General features: G+C 34.5%; 1 non-coding gene across 1 annotated transcript; it reads right to left on the bottom strand.

Moving 5' to 3' along the window:
- Positions 1 to 12351: 12351 nt before the first annotated feature.
- LOC121214956 (small nucleolar RNA R71) lies at positions 12352 to 12458 on the bottom strand. The gene has a single exon (XR_005910692.1). It is a non-coding gene; the product is annotated as a small nucleolar RNA R71 (small nucleolar RNA).
- Between the last annotated feature and the right edge of the window lie 373 nt (positions 12459 to 12831).

The raw sequence follows: 12831 nt of genomic DNA, 5'->3' as shown, positions 1-12831 counted from the left end.
AGCCATTCCTTCTGTATGCACAAGATTATCCTAGAAGAGGGTGAAAGAGCTAGAATTGATGGGCTAAGGAGACTCAATCCTATTATGAAAGAGGTAACGCAAAAGGAAATGATCAAATGGTTAAATGCGAGAATTATCTACCCATCACGATTATTGAGAATGAACATAATGAGTTAATCCCGACGAGAACTATTACGGGTTGGAGAATCTATATAAACTACAGAAAATTGGACAAAGCTACTCGAAAGAACCATTTCTCGTTGCCTTTTATGGATCAGATGTTAGATTGACTAGTAGGTAATGAATATTATTGTTTCTTAGATGGATCTTCGGGATATAACCAAATAGTTGTAGCCCTAAAAGGCCAACACTAAACGAATTTTACTTGCCCATATGGTACGTTTGCTTTTAGGCGAATGTCTTTCAGTTTATGTAATGCAGCTACCATATTTCAGCGATGCATGATGGCAATATTTACTAATATGGTAGAAAATTTTGTTGAGATTTTCATGAATGATTTTTCTATTTTTGGGAAAACTTATGATGTTTGTTTGAGTAATTTGGCTAAGGTACTAAAAATATGCGATGAGACAAACATTGTCCTTAACTTGGAGAAATGTCACTTGGTTAAGGAGGGAATTGTAACACCCCGAACCCGAAACTGACACCGGGGTCGAACACGAGGTGTTAACTGACTTTAACCCCTTATAAAATTTATTTTCCAGACACTGCCCAATCTGTGTACTAGTCGTTTTAAAAATCATATCTTGAGTTTCGTAACTCGAAAATCAGTTTCGTGATTTTTCCCAGAAACTAGACTCATGTGCCCATCTATGTATTTTTTTCTAGAATTTTTGGTCGGGCCAATTAGTACAGTTTATTAGTCAAAGTCTCCCATGTTGCAGGGGTCGACTACACTGACCTTTGCCCATTACGACCTAAATATCTCCCTGCACGGGGCTTCAATACTGATGCCGTTTGTTTCTATGAAAACTAGACTCAGAGAGGAATCTGTACATATATGGTACGACCCCTAATTTTCTCTGGTTAATTTATAATGAATTTCCAAAGTCGGAGCAGGGAATCCAGAAACCGTTCTGGCCCTGTCCCACAAAAATCTGATTATCTCTTAATATACTGCCCATATGATCTTTTTGTTACTTCCTCATGAAAACAGACTCATCGAGCTTCGATTACATAATTTATTCATCAATTAATTCCACTCCTACTATTTTTAGTGATTTTTCAATCTCATGACACTGCTGCTGCCAGCATCTGTTACGAAAGTAACTAGGTCCATTTCATGCCTACCCTTGATCCAACTCAATCGAACATTCGTGCCATTTTCGCATGGCTTAAAGTTTACATGCCAAAGTTCAAACACAACGTAATAGCTTATACATGCCAAAATGTTCTTCTAAGCCAACTAAGAAGAAAGTACCAAAACTTGCTATCCGGTGTGATGACTTCGATGACGGCCTGACCCCGCAAAAATAGATGAGTCCAAGCAACCTATAATGGGTGACAAGGAAACACCGAGTGAGTTTATAACTCAGTAAGTCATAAGCAATGCACTACCATCCATCAATAACATTATCACAAGAGGAAACAAAATGGAACGAGACAATTTACTCCATCCATACCGAACCATACAATAGTTCCTCCAACCTATCGATTCAGTTTCATATCAATTCATGCATTCACATTCCATATACTCATCAATAGGACATTGAGGCATTTTCATAAATCAATTTATTTTCGTTACAGTCAAACGACTAAACGGCCTTTCACCCATCCTACGATAAATTTTATGTACGTGACTTCAAGTATATTTGTCACATAGGTTCAAACTTACCGAGCTCAACACCAAGTATAAGCATAGCACCTATTAGCCATGTACTCAAGACACTTACCCGATCCGCTGTCCGCGATCGACTCAATAGTGTCGCACACATAGTGTCCATAATGATTCACGAATGTATATTGAGTCCGCACACTCAGTGCTATATAATCAACTCGCACACTTAGTGCTACGTAATCAAATCGCACACTTAGTGCTACATAGTCAAACTCGCACACTTAGTGCCGCATGGTCAATTCGCACACTTAGTGCATCATATTCATTTCGCACACTTAGTGCAACATAGTCAAATCGCACACTTAGTGCTGTACAATTTAATCCCGCGCACTTAGCGCCAATCTCATGGTCATAAATGGTTATACCCGCACGTTTAGTGCCGAGATCAACAACTCAGTACATCTTACCTCTTTTCTTTTCATTCAACAATTTCATCATCACATACGTACATGCATATATATATATGTATATTTATTCATTCCATTCAGCATCAATACATAAACATTATGACCATTTGAAACAATACCAACTACATGCTTAATGACTTACCTTGTGTTGGGTAAGACGGTTCCAACTCGGCTACTCAGTGATCTTTTCTTTGCCTTTGCTTGATTCTCCTCCTTTAGCTCCTTGAGCTTAATCAATAATTCACTAGTTTAACCATCTTGTTAAACATTCATAATTCAATTACACATGCTTATGTATGTTTGTATATTCGGCAACCATCCTCACTAATTACTCATGTTGATGGCCGAATGGATGTATGTGTGTACAATGTCAACTATAACATCATGTGATTCCACATATGACTACATTTCTTAAGTTCCACATCTTAATGCCCATTATACATAATCACATACATTACTCAATATTATCCAAATTCACATTCGGCATTTTCACAAACACACATCCCGATTTCATTCACTCATCTCTAATGTTAATTAAGAAATGCCGAATGTCACCAACTAAATGGCATACACACACACCCACATGCATAAAAGTCATCCACACCTCCTATAGCTCATTCGGCCTTCACCTTTGCTAGTTTTCCCCATTTTTTTGTCGGTTATATATACATAGTCCTAAGGTAATATCACGAATGGGCTTACATATATATGTATATATATATATATAGCCGAATATGCAAAGCTTAAACTCAACATCACATAAGCTCCTAAGTGATGGCCGAATATGTATATCTATATATATTCATCAACTATACTATTACCTTTAATTTATCTAATCACACAATTTCATCTCATGAACACTTGACCCATTTCTCACAAAAATGAAACAACAACTAAAATGAACATCCCATTTTTACCCCATATGGCCGATTACTTCATTAGTTACCAAGCTAACAATTCAACAATTTCAACCTCATTACAACCTCTACCTATCCAATATAACATGAACACAATCCTCCACCCCTAAATTAGATTCGGCAATCACTTAACCCATTTTAACCTCCACTTTCAAGTTAAAAGCAATTAACCACTCACCATATCCTACATTACTATCCATTTTAATGACATTAACACATCTACTAAGAGTTTCAAGCTTCTTGGCCGAATTTCAACCTCAAAATCCTAAGTCTAATCTATAGGATGAGTAGAATTTGAACTAACCATCTCAAACATGCATAGATTTTCAAGAATCATTCAATACATACCTCATTCTAGCCATCTTCCAAGCCAAAATCCAATAACCAAATCTCCCTTCCTTCTCCTCACTCACGGCAATAGCCAAAGAAAAAAAAGATGAACACTCCCTCTTCCCTCCTTATTTTATTCATCTCTTCCTTTTTAATTCATTTCTTTAATTTATTTTAATTATCATGCTTAATATTTTATTTTCCTTACCATACATCACTAACACAACATGTTGGTGACATGTTTCCACCCATAGCATGGCCGGCCACTACATATTAGGGAGGGGGAATTTGACATGCAAGTCCCCTTTTTCTTCCACATGCACTAATAGGTCCTCATGCATTGACCTATCACATTTTAAAATTTTCTCATATAAGTCCTATTGACTAAATTCACATGCAATCGACTAAATCGAAGCTTGAAATTTTCACACATTCACGATTACATATTCTAGACAATAAACATCACATTCAAACCTTTCGGTGACTCGGTTTAGCGGTCCCGAAACCACTTCCCGACTAGGGTCAATTTTGGGCTGTCACAGGAATTGTCTTAGGACACACAATTTCTAGAAATAGGATTGAAGTTGAGAAAGCGAAGGTGGATGTAATTGAAAAATTACCACCATCAGTCACTGTTAAAGGATTTTGAAGTTTCTTAGGCCATGCCGATTTTTACCAAAGGTTTATAAAATATTTTTCAAAATTTTTTAAGCCTTTGTGTATGCTATTAGAGAAATATACTATTTTTTATTTTAACAAAGCATGTTTAGAAGCTTTTGAAGAGTTGAAAAATCAGTTAATCTCAACCCTAATAATTGTTACACCTAATTGGAACTCATATTTTGAGTTGATGTATGACGCAAGTGATTTCACTGTTGGAGTTGTAATGGGTCAAAGAAGAAACAAAGTGTTTCATCTGATCTACTATGCAAGCAAAACTTTGACAGGATCCCAACTCAATTATACGGTAATTGAAAAAGAACTCTTTGATTAGTTTTTTCTTTTGACAAGTTTCGTTCTTATCTCATAGTTTCAAAAGTCACTATTTTTTTCTGACCAAACAGCCATTAAATACTTACTCACAAAGAGAGATGTTAAACTGAGGCAAAGTCAATGGATACTTCTACTCCAAGAATTTCACCTTGAGATCCAAGATAGAAAAGGTGTTGAAAATCAAGTAGCCGATCATCTATAAAGGTTGGAACAAAATGAGGTAACTCATTCACTTTTTCCAATCAATGAAAATTTTCCAGATGAACATATCTTCGAGGTAAGCCGAATTCATGAAATACCTTGGTTTGCTGATTGTGTGAATTATTTAGCATGTGGAATAATACCTCAATAAATGACATACAAACAAAGGAAGAAATTCCTTCATGATAATAGGTATTATTTTTAGGAGGATCCATTTTTTACTAAACAATATGCAGATAACATAATCAGGAAGTGTGTAGCTAGAAATGAAATTGATGAGATCTTGTATCACTGTCATTCATCTCCAAGAGGGGAAACTTTGGTGGTTCTTGCATTAGAGTGAAGATTTTATAAGTACGATTCTTTTGGCCTACAGTGTTTAAGGATGCATATGCATATGTGAAAAATTGTGATAGATGTCAAAGGATCGGAAACATATCAAGGAGGAATGAGATGCCTTGACAAACATTTTAGATGTAGAATTATTTGACGCATGAGGCATTGATTTTTTAGGTCCATTTTCTTCTTCTTATAGTAATAGGTATATCTTAGTAGTTGTGGATTATGTATCCAAGTGGGTTGGAGCCGAGGCATACCTAACGAATGATGCTAAGGTTGTCATGCGATTCCTACATAAGCATGTATTTACACGGTTTGGGACTCCTAGAGCTATAATTAGCGATGAAGGATCTCAATTTGTAAATATATGGCTTAAGTGGTTGCTTGACAAGCACGATGTGGAACACAAGATTGCCACTACCTATCATCCACAGTCAAATGGGCAATTCGAATAGGTAAACTATGAGATCAGAGGAATCCTTGAAAAGGTAGTGCAACCTAATAGAAAAGATTGGTTTCGAAGGGTTGATGATGATCTATAGGCCTATCAAACTACTTTTAAGACTCTGTTAGGGATGACTCCTTATAGGTTAGTCTTGGGAAAGGCGTTTCATTTTCCACTTGAGTTGGAAAATAAAGCTCACTGGGATTTGAAACAATTAAATTTGGATCTTAAGTACGCTGGTGAGAGAAAAATGTTACAGCTTGATGAGCTTAAGGAGTTGAGGTTATTTTCATACAAGAATGCCCAGATGTACAAAGAACAGATTAAGAGATGGCATGACAATCGTATATAGCCTTGTGAATTCAAAAAAGTCAGAAAGTGTTGTTGTTTAATTCAACGCTTAGGTTATTTTCAGGAAAGCTGAAATCACGATGGAAAGGACCTTATACCATTCATAGAGTTTATCCATATGGAGTTGTAGAATTGTATGACAACAATGGAGGTATATTTAAAGGTAATGGTCAACGTCTCAAACACTATTGGGATGGTGAAATTGAGAGAATTGAAGATTTATTTAATTTAATGAACCCTTGATTTTTCATATATATTTTTTAATAAATGGCGTACTTTGAAGTTATTTTCTTAAATTAATACATTAAATTAAATTTGTCTAAGGAGATTAGAATTTAAGCGGGACCATTTGTGACCCCTCCAACCTTTCTTGGGATATTAATTTAATGTAATCTTCCAAGAAGAAAGTTTCTAAGTAAGACAAAAGAAACTTTTAATTTTTAATTTTAATTTTAATTTATTTTTTATGCTTAATAAGAGTGTCAATTTGGCTCAAGTACTAATTAGTTTATTGTTTAAGTTAAGTTTAATTTTTCAGTACAGCAAAATAATTGCAGTTTGGGTTGAGGCCGAGAACAATGAAGAGGAGAAATTTACCCATGCAATTGTCATCCATAGGGTTCCCCAAAACCCTAATTTTGCCACCACATATATTTCCCTCCATGCTTGCCGCCCAAGTATTTCCTTATTGCTAAATTTTTTCCCTAATCCATCACTATATAAACCCCTTCATACCTTTATAAAATTCACAAAACCTAAATAATTAGCTTCAACCTAATTTTCTTCTCTTAGCTATCGGCTCAAATCCCAAAATCCTCTCCTCAATTTCCTTTCTTTACCACAAGTCCTTTTTTTTGTCACCGCGAGTCTTTTGTCGAAGCAACTGTATCGCCGTCGCAAAAATTATTTTGCCACAACACCTTGGCAATTTCTTTCTCCCTTTTCTGAAATTCTGCCTATTTTTCAAGAAAAATATCATGTCTTGCAAAATAACTAGATCCTCAAAGACTTTTACAAAAAATTCGATTATGATTCAAGATAAGAAAGCAAATGAAATATTTGATTCTATCTTCAAGAATCAATCCATGATGCCAAAAAAAGGTTTCAATTTGGAGAGAAATGACAAGATGGTCATTTCTGTAATGCTTGAAATTGAATCAATTCTGTAATGCACGACCAATGCCTGATGAGGATTTAATGCGAGAGTTCTATGCCAACTTGACCACACCAAACGCTAATGAAGTTTTTGTTCATAAAAAAATATAACTCTTACTTCTAAGTCCATTAATGATTTTTAAAAATACCTAATGTTGAAGAAGATGAGTACTCTGCCATGATGATAAATATCAATATGGATTTTCTTCATTAAGTTCTTAATGTGGTTAGAAATCTGGGATCCCAATGGATTATTAGAAAGTATGATAGTCATTCTTTCTGAAGGGAATATTTAAATTCAATGGCTAAGGTATGATTCTACTTTATTCAATATAGCTTCATGCCTATCTCATATAATTCTATCATCTTGATGGAACGAATGCTTTTGTTATATGTGATTATGACATAAAGGTCTATAAATGTTGGGAGAACTATTCTCAAAGAGATTTAGGATTGTGCTTGAAAAAAGGTAGGAAGTGCCTACTTCCCATCATTAATTACTTCACTTTGCTTAAGGTCCCAAGTAAGATTGAAGGCAAACTTGAAGGACTGTTATGTTCAAGGTTGCATAACAAGGCATGACCTTGAAAGGTTAGTAGAGAATGTTGAATCGTTGAACAAAGTTGAGCCAAATGAACAGAATGAACCAGAATCTGATGATTCATCAACCAAATCTGAACTGGAAGCTGGCTTAATAAATGACACAAAAGAAGCAGAAACTGAATAGGAACCAAACATCCTTGAGCCAAGGGTGGAACCAAATGTTGTTGAACAAGTTGAGCCAAGTGGTAATCTTGAGTTGATTATTCAAATACCCACCTCGTCAAATGCTATGAATAAATCAGAATTTTCAGCTATGATGGATATGTGGAAATTTATGCACAACCAATAACAAGCTTACTGGAGATATGAAAAAATTAGCGATGTTTCCTTACGAAATACTTTTAAGAATATCTCTAACATATTTTTTCTTAAGTTCCCAGATCATATCTTTGAAACATGGCAAGAGGAGATTCTGGGATCAAGTGCAATAAAGAAGAGAAAAGGAAACTGACTTGGAGGATAACGCGAATAAATTGGGGAGAAATTTATTTTTCTTAGCATTTATTTATTTTTAGGCATTTAGATTTCTTTCATAGTTAGTATTTTGCTTTTGCACAATAAAAATTGCAAACATGAATAAAATAAGCTCAATGTCTCTTCTCTAATAAAAAAGCAAAGTAATGTGGTAATGTGAATGAACATGTTTAGGATTGAATTGTTGAGAAAGACTTGGTTCTTAAGCAATCTTCATGACTCACCTCTCTTTCTTGCTATCCTACTTGGTGTTCAATTCTCATTCATTACTTTACTTATGCAATGAGAACATTGCTTCTTTTTAAAGGGGGTAAGGCAATATTAGCATGAATCTTAAAGCACGTTTCAATGCTTTCACATGAGTATGCTAAAATAAAATGATGTTCAAAGAAAATTTTTGTTCATAAGTTAGCTCAAATGCAAGTATGATTTCTAATTTTATCTAAGTTTTTTTTATAATATCCTAAGTTATGGAATGCTTGTAAATTCTTAGGTCTTATGTAGCCTTTGTCATGAAAATTAAACTTCTTTTGAAATAGACATGTATGAGGGTTTAATTCTTTAGAATTGACTTTGTAACTTTCTTGAGGCCAAATCCTTAGAGGCATACGAATCTAAACATGATTTAGGCACATTTTCTTTGGATCATTTGAACCTTTCAAGCCTACCATATGAATTTGACCCTTGAAACCTTAATTTGAGCCTTAAAGCCTATTTTATTGTTATTTACCTACATCATAAGCCATACTACCATCTTTTTAAAATTTTATCCTATTTTTTAACCTATCTTAACTATACTTGTCTTAGTAAGAAAAGATTGAGGAAAATTTAAAAATATGTACATGTTATTCGTATGTTCAAAAAAAAAGCTCAATTTAAAAGTCAAGCAAAGAGAGCAAAAATAAATACTCAAAGTATTGAGAAATATTAGGCATATGCTTCAAAATTAAGTGTAGGGGGTAAAGAGCCCATTAGTAGGAAGAACATACCTTGAAAAGATCCAAGGCAAAGTTAGGGTTAAGATTACTAAACCTAAAAATTCACTTCTCTTTATCCCTACCTTAAGCCTAGCCCCATTACAACCTTATAAAAGACCTATTGATTTGGATTTTTATGCCAACTACATTAGTGGAGAGGAATTGCTAAGTTCAACATATGAGGACCATAATTAAACTTTTTATTACTTTGTTTGATTGATAAGCAAACTTTGATCGAATGGTGAATGTTATGTATGATCTTGAAACGCATGCACTATATGACTTATGCTAGCATCTTTTCGCACTTAGAATAAAATTTTGAAATAATGTTTGCATATAAGCGACTTATCAATAAAAAGAGTTTGTGAGCATGATTTTTTGATACATGGTTATGTGAAAATATTGATGCTGCTTAAAGTTATTGCAAAATTTTCCTTAGTAAAAGTTGTGTCTTACATGAAACATTACTCGAGATGAGCAATCGATTAAGTTTGGGGGTGTGTAAACTCTAATTTATACAGTTTTTAGCAGTTTAAAACACCTTTTAACTTAAATATAATATTAATTCCAAGTATTTGTTAATTAATTAGTTGAATTTTGTTTATATTCTGATGATGGGGATGAATTTATAAAAAAAATGCAAACATGTGCTTTATTGTACTAATTTTGTGCATAAATTAAATTATTTCATGTTATTTATTAATGTGTTATATTTTATTATGCAGGAGGACTATGAAGTTGATATAATATGAAGCTTATTATAATTCTAGCATGGATATGAGCAATTCTACCTTACTTGGACGGCAAAACCATGAAAATTGGGTCATGGAGATGTTACTTTGACCCAGCTAAGAATGATGTTACATGGTCGACAAGTTTGATTATTTAATGGGTCACAAAACTGTCCAAACATGGGGAAGACAAGCCCAATTCGGATCTAGCATATTGGCTGCCCAAAAATCAATTTTGGGATATTTATTGGAAGTCCCTATAGTTGAAATTAACTCATAAGAGAGCCCATGAAGTTTTCCCTTGAAACCGTCCAACCCTTTTTTGATTCTAGCATGATTTCATGCTTGAATTAAGCAACCATCGTCCACCCTTTTCCACAATGTGTGGTTGGCCAAGTAAAGGACTAAATGAGGAAATATTTTTCATTATGTTTAGTAAAATCTCCCACCAACCTCAAGTATAAATACCCACTCCCATCTCACATATCTCACATCCTTTACTCAATCCCTCATCACTCATTTATCATTCTTTCATTTCCTCTCTTCATTTTCATGCATAGCATCCCATATTTCCTTTCTTTCTTAGCCAGCAAAACCTTGATAAGATCATTTTTTGGCCAGCCACCTTGAGGAGCCATTAGCAAAGGAGTAGCACGGGGATAAGAGGAAAAATCTTCAATTAGAGTTCACGAGACTGTTGATTCGATAGAGTTTATTCTTTCTTACTTTGTTACTGATAAGCTATAGAAGTAACATATTTTAATCCCATTCTTAATGCATTTTTGGATATTTTTGGATGATTAATTACAAAAATTAGTGAATTTGATGCTTTTAATCCTTTAAATTCATGTTTCTATACTTAGGAGAGCATTTTTAGGATCCACACAAGCTGGCCACACGCCCATGTGCTAACCCATGTCGATTTCGCACCCTACTCCCTAAATACGCAGAAAAACCCACTTTTTAGACTTTCTGAGCATTCTAAAGTCCATAAATACCAATTAGAAGAATACCTAAAGGGGAAATCAGAGAAGATCAAAGAAAACACTCGAAGAACACCATTGGAGCCAACTCGGAAGCGAATCTCCATCAAGATTATGTCTTGTGGTTTTTCTGACTCTGAGATGTTTTCATTCAGGATTATGAACTAATCCCCTAGATACCTAGGGGAGAGGAAACCTATGATGAATCCTATTATTTAATTTATGTTTTTCGCGATAAATACTTTGTTCTTGTTCTTGATTATGTATGTTTATTTCTTGTTTTAATATTTCCAGGATATTAATTCATATTTAATATGCTTATTTCAGTGGAGCAAAAGTCTTTGTTTAAGAGTAAATCCAACATAATTGAGTGGAGATTCATGTAATCCTAGAAATAGATGACATAAATCTATCGGATTAGAGCCAAATCTAATAGGAAAATTCATAGATCGAGTTAATGCGACAATAGGGGTTTTAAATTAGAAAAATTTTAATTAATCAACCTAGAGTCAGTTGTTCTCACTCTAGAAAGAGATATTAACATAATTTTGGGATTTCTACGGATCAAGTAGTAAGTGAATAAATTGTTTAATTTAGATTCATAATAATAGGTAAAGTCTAGGTAGATTCCTTCATGGGTATTGTCTATCTCATTGGTTATCTTCGATTATTTTCCTATTTCATTCACTGTTGCATTCTTAGATAAATTAGTTTAGTAATTTTAGAATAAAACACATCACCCAATTTGTCTACTAGATAATATGAATACGACAATTACTAATACTTTTAGTCCTCGTGGATACGATATTCCCTACTCACCATAGCTATACTATTATTCGATAGGTGTGCTTGCCTTTTTCGTGTTTATAGTTAGTTTACTGACCATTAAGTTTTTGGCACAGTTGCCAGGGACTAAAATATTAGGAACACTTTATTTTTATTAATTTAGCCTTTTTTATTTTATTATAATTTTTTTTAGTTTAATTTTTATTTTATATTCTTTCTTTTATTTGCTTCTGGCAGGTTCCTTTAGTTTATGACTACAAGAAACCCGTCGAGACCATTGTTATTTGATAGTGAGATTGAAAGTATTGCTCACAGAAACCGTAGAGAAGTAAGGCAAAGTCGACACAAGAGGACATTATTATTACTGAGGACATGGGTGATAATCATAATAATCAACTACCTCATGCAGTTGTTGCAAATCCAGATCATGATTCTCGTACTATGTACGGTTATGCCAAGCCCACTCTAACTGGGGCTGAATCGAGTATTGTGAGACCCACTATTGTTGCGAATAATGTCAAACTGAAGCTGAACACTATTCAGATGATACAACAATTTGTTCAGCTCGATGGTTTGCAAGACGAAGATCCAAATACTCATTTGGCTAATTTTTTGGAAGTTTGTGGTACTTTCAAGATAAATGGCGTTTCTGATGACGTCATTCACCTCCGGTTATTCCCTTTACTGTTGAGGAATAAAGCTAAACAATGTTTGAATCCTTTACCATGAGGTTCCATCACTACATGGGATCAAATGACCGAGAAATTCCTACTGAAGTACTTCCCACCGGCTAAGACAGCCAAGTTGAGGAATGATATCTCTTCCTTCGTTCGAATCAACTTAGAAACCTTATATGATGCATGGGAGAGATACAAGGATTTATTAAGAAGGTGCCCTCACCATGGGTTACCTCTATGGTTACAGGATTGAGCAATAAAAGTAGATGACGCTTTATGGGCTTATAGGATTGCATATAAAACACCCATAGGAACATTTCCTTACAGACTTGTGTATGGAAAGAGTTGTCATTTACCGCTAGAACTCGAGCACAAAACATTCTGGGCAATAAAATTTCTAAACTACGATCTCAAAATTACAGGTGAGAAGAGATTGATGCAGCTAAACGAGTTAGATGAGTGGCGAGCGAATGCCTACGAGAACTCAAGACTATATAAAGAAGCAACAAAGCGATGTCACGATGCTCGTTTGAAGTAGCCCAAACAATTCACAATTGGGCATCTTGTCCTTTTATACAATTCAAAGTTCAAGTTGTTTCCTGGA

This window comes from Gossypium hirsutum, chromosome D02 (assembly GCF_007990345.1).
Source record: "Gossypium hirsutum isolate 1008001.06 chromosome D02, Gossypium_hirsutum_v2.1, whole genome shotgun sequence".
Taxonomy (NCBI): domain Eukaryota; kingdom Viridiplantae; phylum Streptophyta; class Magnoliopsida; order Malvales; family Malvaceae; genus Gossypium; species Gossypium hirsutum.
This window is presented reverse-complemented; position numbering and strand designations above follow the sequence as displayed.